Below are 5507 nucleotides of genomic sequence, written 5' to 3'. Positions count from 1 at the left end.
GGGGGGGGTTGTGCTACATGACATGTTTACTGAGCAAGACTCCATCCATAAATTTCCTGACTTCTGTGAAATGGATTATGTCTCTTTTTTGTCTGTAATTACTGTGGTTATTAACCTGTTTTGATGTGATGTTATCAGAAAGATTTATAATGTACACGTTAGCTCATCCATCTTTTATCACTAACAGTTGCCACTGAATGCAAAGCAGTTTTCAATGTCATCCTTCTGATTTAAAAGAAAAATAAAATCAGCTGCCTGACAAGGCAAAAAAAAATAAGAATTCCATCTTGTACAAGGTAAAATAAAGCAGCCATGAACTAAAGATTCTGAAGCCAAAGACCCCAGAAATCTCATTTAAAACACTATCATAAAACTTCAAAAACATGCAGGTACATTGTAAGCACGTTGTAAGCAGTTCTTTCTCTTGGTTGCAGCCTCGTTATCCAGGTTTGGACTTGTACAGGACTTTGGGGTGTTAGTTAATGGACTTTTAGAGCAGCTAATATGGAAAGAAACAGCCGTTTAAAAATTGCTGAAAGGGAGAAAGAAGAACATGAAACGAGGAGAAGAAAGAAAAGGAAGAGGTGACCTGTGGCCCCCTGATGTAATATTGTAAAACTGCCAGAGGGGGGCCATTTTAAAACCCCTCCATAAAGACATTTAAGAGTTTGGTAAGAGCCAGCATGGCACCTAGGTAATTGTTGATCTTGCATATTTGCATTTGATCATATAACAGGACTACAGGTATAGTCAGTTACAGATATGCAAGAGCATCAATCTGTTCTGAGAAATCATCTGCAGCTGAAACAAGAACACGGTCAATCTGACACAAGTATCTGTCAGATAACTGATCACTTCTTTTATTACTACTTCAGCTGAGATTCCAGGTAAATTGAGCTAACAATGGTGACATGAAAACACTGCAGCTCAATGACTGGTCACAAAAAAAAATTGTCACTTATGGGTGTATCTTTGTAATAGTACTAGTCCTGTAAAGCCCTTCCTTATTCTAAAGAGGAACACCACAAATCTGTCTGGAATATAGAAAGGTGTTGATGCTAATTACAAACATAGTACTTATATCCAATGCACAGTATGTAAGTTTTGTATGAATATAAATTTATAAATATATTGAAATGTTAGTCCACCTACAACAAGGACAATACTGAGTGAAGAGTGAAACAAACAGAAAATTTAGGTTGGATAAAGTCAGGACAGAAACCTTTGTCTAGGTGACGCTAATAGCTAGCTTAATGAGGGTCTGTTTTTTTTATCTTTTTCAAGCTAATAAAAAACTTTTTTCTTAAAAATTACATTCTGGAGTAAAAGAACACTACACTAGCAAGTCTTGAACGTTTACATTTTTGCATGACATTATTTGTTTAGTTTGACACTGTTTACTCAACCAAACAATCTATGCTGAGCATAGACTGTTATATGCCAATGGTGCTGAGACTACTGAATGTAGACTGATGATTACTTTATGAAGTTTAATTAAAATCTGTTCACTTATTCATGAGATATTTTGCAAACAGACAAGCAGAGTTGACTGTATTAGCTAATGGCAAGTTTTTAAAATTGAGTCTTGTGTGATAAATTAGTCTCAGAGTATTTGCTGGGTATCAGCTATTACCACACCAAATTTTGGCTCAGTATCTGTAAAATTGAATGAGTTGAAGCCATTTTTGCTAAATTTGCTTAGCTGTGGCAGCCCATCTTGAAGAGGGTTTACTTCAAATGTCAGTCGGTTGTAGATGTACATACAGTGATTATATTCTGAGAGTTTCATGAAAATCCATCCTGTGGTTCATGAAATATTTTGCTAATGCTGCAGAAACTGAACACACAAACCACCAGTCTTATAACCAGCATTGTTACAAACAGCAGCAAACTCTGAAAATGTGCACCAAACTGATTGATGGAGATCAACTAATATTACAGAAAGAAATGATCAACTCATAGGGTAGAAAATACATTTTGATTCTAAATGCTAAGTTTTTAAAAAAGTTTTAAACACATCTGCTGCTGGTAGGTTGATTAATTCTGCATTAGGCATCATTTTTGTGTATTAAGTAGGAATCAGGTTTTATTATTATGAATTGCAATTTTAGAACAAGGTTTGTTTGTGAGTGGTCATTTTTCTTTATTTAGGTAATAATTAGTCTCAATAACAAGAACTGACAGAGTCATTTATTTGCTTTGTTGCATAGTATTGAATCACTGATTTTGAAGCCTATTACATCTTTAATGTTAAATGACTCAAACTGATATCATGGACACAAAATCTTATTTGGGACATTCCTATTAGGAACCCTTTCAAACTCCTACATTGAATGCAGTAACAAGACATCACAAGTCTTCCTAGACAGACAGTAATTCTGTATACACAAAATAATTTGAGGAAGTTTTAGCAGTATTAACACTCCCATTGTCAGGATTTGGGTTTTGTTTTATTCTTTGAGGTTTCTTTTGTATTTGGTATTATTCTTTTCATGTTTTGTCTTTGTATCGTTTCTGCCTCTTGTGTTTCTTTCTGTCATTATTCACTTCTCCTCTGTCAGTCACTTGTTTAGTTACCATGCCCATCTCTACCTGCTCCTAGTATGTAATCACTAACCTGTGCCCACTTCCCCTAATTGCCCTCTGCTTTAAAACCTGGTCATTTCCTCAATCTTACTTGCTGGTCCATTGTCTCTAATACATGCTGTCTTATTCCTCCCATGTCTTGTTGTTTTGCCACGTTTTGGATTTTTGTTATTGTTTTGCTGCCCCGCCAGCCTTTTGTTTTTGTTCTTTTATTTACAAATGTATTTTTTTATTCCTTCAACCAAGATGAGTCTGCACATTGAGTTTGCCACTCACTCCACCCCTCTTGATACCCATGGCCTTCGGGTCACTTCAACGTTACAAGGGTCTCTCTCTCTCTCTCTCTCTCTCTCTCTCTCTCTCTCTCTCTCTCTCTCTCTCTCTCTCTCTCTCAAAAAAAATATATATATACTAATTAGAATACGAAGTCTATATATTATCATTGTGGGTTATAAAGCTGTGATCAGACAGAATAATTACATTATATCTCACAAGATTACAAAATAAAGTCATGAATGCAGCATTCACAAAGTGACTGACAGAATTACAACACTAACCAGCAGAAAGATGGGAGGAACAATAAGAGCAAGTTCTACTTCTAATTGCATGCTACATCATTGTTCAGTTTTCTATTGTTGTAAACTTGAATAAAAAACACAAAGCTCCACTTATGTAAACTTGTGTAATGTTTTTAAATCTGGGTTAGGAGATTAATTTTGAGTTTGGTGAAAACATAATTGGTTGTCAGTTTTGTAATATTTTCAAGTTCCACATTCTCAGCAATAAATGTTATTACTTTGAATGACAAATATATCATTACTATATTCCTGGTTTCCCTCATATGTTTGAAATAATAACTGTATAAAAATAAAAACACAAAGAACATAATAAATCTTCTTAGCACTGCTAATGAAGAAATAAATGAAATAAGAAAATGAAGCATTGGATAAGAGGATGAATAAATATCAGTTTGAAAATCTGACGAGTTTATTAAAAGCACTGTTTTTAGTTTTGCAGGCTTCATTGAAAAACACAAACACATCAGTCAGAGGCTCTGGTTTATGGAGCATACAGTAAACTCACCAGGTATCGCTCCTCTTTGATCCATTCAGGTTAAAAAATGTTGCCGCCAGCAAACACAGGAGCCATAAGAGTGTTCACGTGCAGCAGTAAAATCACTTTAATGGGCAACATTTTACTGCTAACATTACAAGATGTCTCCAGTAGCAGCAATATAATGAAAAGCGTGTTTTTTTAACCATCAGAAACTACAGCATATTTATGTGAAGTTCAGTGCATTTTTAAATTTTAACAAATGCTTTTCTTATCAGGATTACAGATCTTTGCCAGAGAGAGTGAACCAGGAACGGACCAACACAGGAAGCGTACAGGTAAGTGGTTTTATTTACAATAACGTGCAGTGACAGGACTGGATCTGAAAGAGAGAGGTTCGAGTCTTTAGTTCTAGGTAAGATTACTTGTCTGTGGGTCGAGTTATTTGATGAGGTCTCCAGGTGCCCAAGGGAATCCTTGTGAGGTGCTCGTGAGTTTGGTGTTCCAGTCCGTTGGTGGTTACTGAATGTCAGGCACCGGGTCCACAGGTAAGTAGAACGTGACGGGAGAAAACAGGTCTGGCCGTAGGAGAAGGTAAGCAGCAGCACGGGTTCCGGGTAACAGGTTCACACAGGCAGGCAGCTTGGAAGTGTAGCAGGCTCGGAGGAAACTGTTACTCTAGACAGGCACAGGAATAAACACGGTCAGTAAGTTTCAGGAAAGAATTCAACAGGTTTGAGCCGAGACTGTTTACCCATAACAAACGATGCATCAGCAATGAGCTGCTCCTCCAAACTGCCTTAAGAACCCAGGTGTGTGGTGATGATGATCGGCTACAGCTGTGAGTAGTTGATGAGGCTGCCAATCAGGAGAAAGCGGTAAGTGGTGCCGGAGCAAAGTGGCAGATTCCCACATTTCTTTATCAACATGCTTTCACTATTTGTGGCATATTTGACATTATTTTCGTAGTAAACCTTTAACAACATTCAGTAAAAAATGTACATATTGAAATTGATGCTCTTTCCTGTTTTGTTCTATCTATCCGTCCATTCATTATCTACCGCTTGTTCTGGAGTTGGGTCTCTGGGGCAGCAGCTTGAGAATGGAAGCCCAGACATCCTCCAGCAGGATTCCAAGGCATTCTCAGGCCAGCTGAGAGACATAGTCTGGGTCTTCTCCAGGGTCTTCTCCCAGTTGGACATGCCTGGAATGCCTCCCTAAGGAAACATCCAGGGGGCATTCTTACTAAATGCCCAAACCATCTCAACTGCCCTCTCTCGATGTAGAGAAGCAGCGGCTCTTCTCCAAGTCCCTCCCGGATAACAGAACTTCTCACTTTATCTCTAAGGGAGAGCACTGCCCACCTGTGAAGAAAACCCATTTCAACCACCTGTATCCTCGATCTCATTCTTTCGGTCACTACCCAAAGTTCATGACTATAGATGAGGGTAGGAACATAGACTGACAAGTAAACAGAAAGTTTTCTCTCGCAGCTTAACTCTCCTTTCACTACAACTGACCAGTACAGAGTACGCAATACTGCGGAAGCTGCACTGATCTGCCTGTCCATGTCATCATACATGTCATACATTCTTCCCCCACTTGTGAACAAGACCCTAAGATATTTAAACTCCTCCACTTGAGGCAGCACCTCATTCCCAACCTGGAAAGAGCAGTACACCCTTTTCCGACTGAGGACCATGGCCTCAGATTTGGAGGTGCTGATTTTCATCCCAGCCTCTTCACACTCGGCTACAAACTGCTCTGTGAGAGCTGGAGATCATGACACAATGATGCCAACAGGACCACATCATTTGCAAATAGTAGAATCTTGAGGATATCGAACCAGATTCATTCTGTTCCCTGGC

This window comes from Kryptolebias marmoratus, linkage group LG12 (assembly GCF_001649575.2).
Source record: "Kryptolebias marmoratus isolate JLee-2015 linkage group LG12, ASM164957v2, whole genome shotgun sequence".
NCBI classification, from domain to species: Eukaryota; Metazoa; Chordata; class Actinopteri; order Cyprinodontiformes; family Rivulidae; genus Kryptolebias; species Kryptolebias marmoratus.
Note: the sequence above shows the minus strand (reverse complement) of the source record.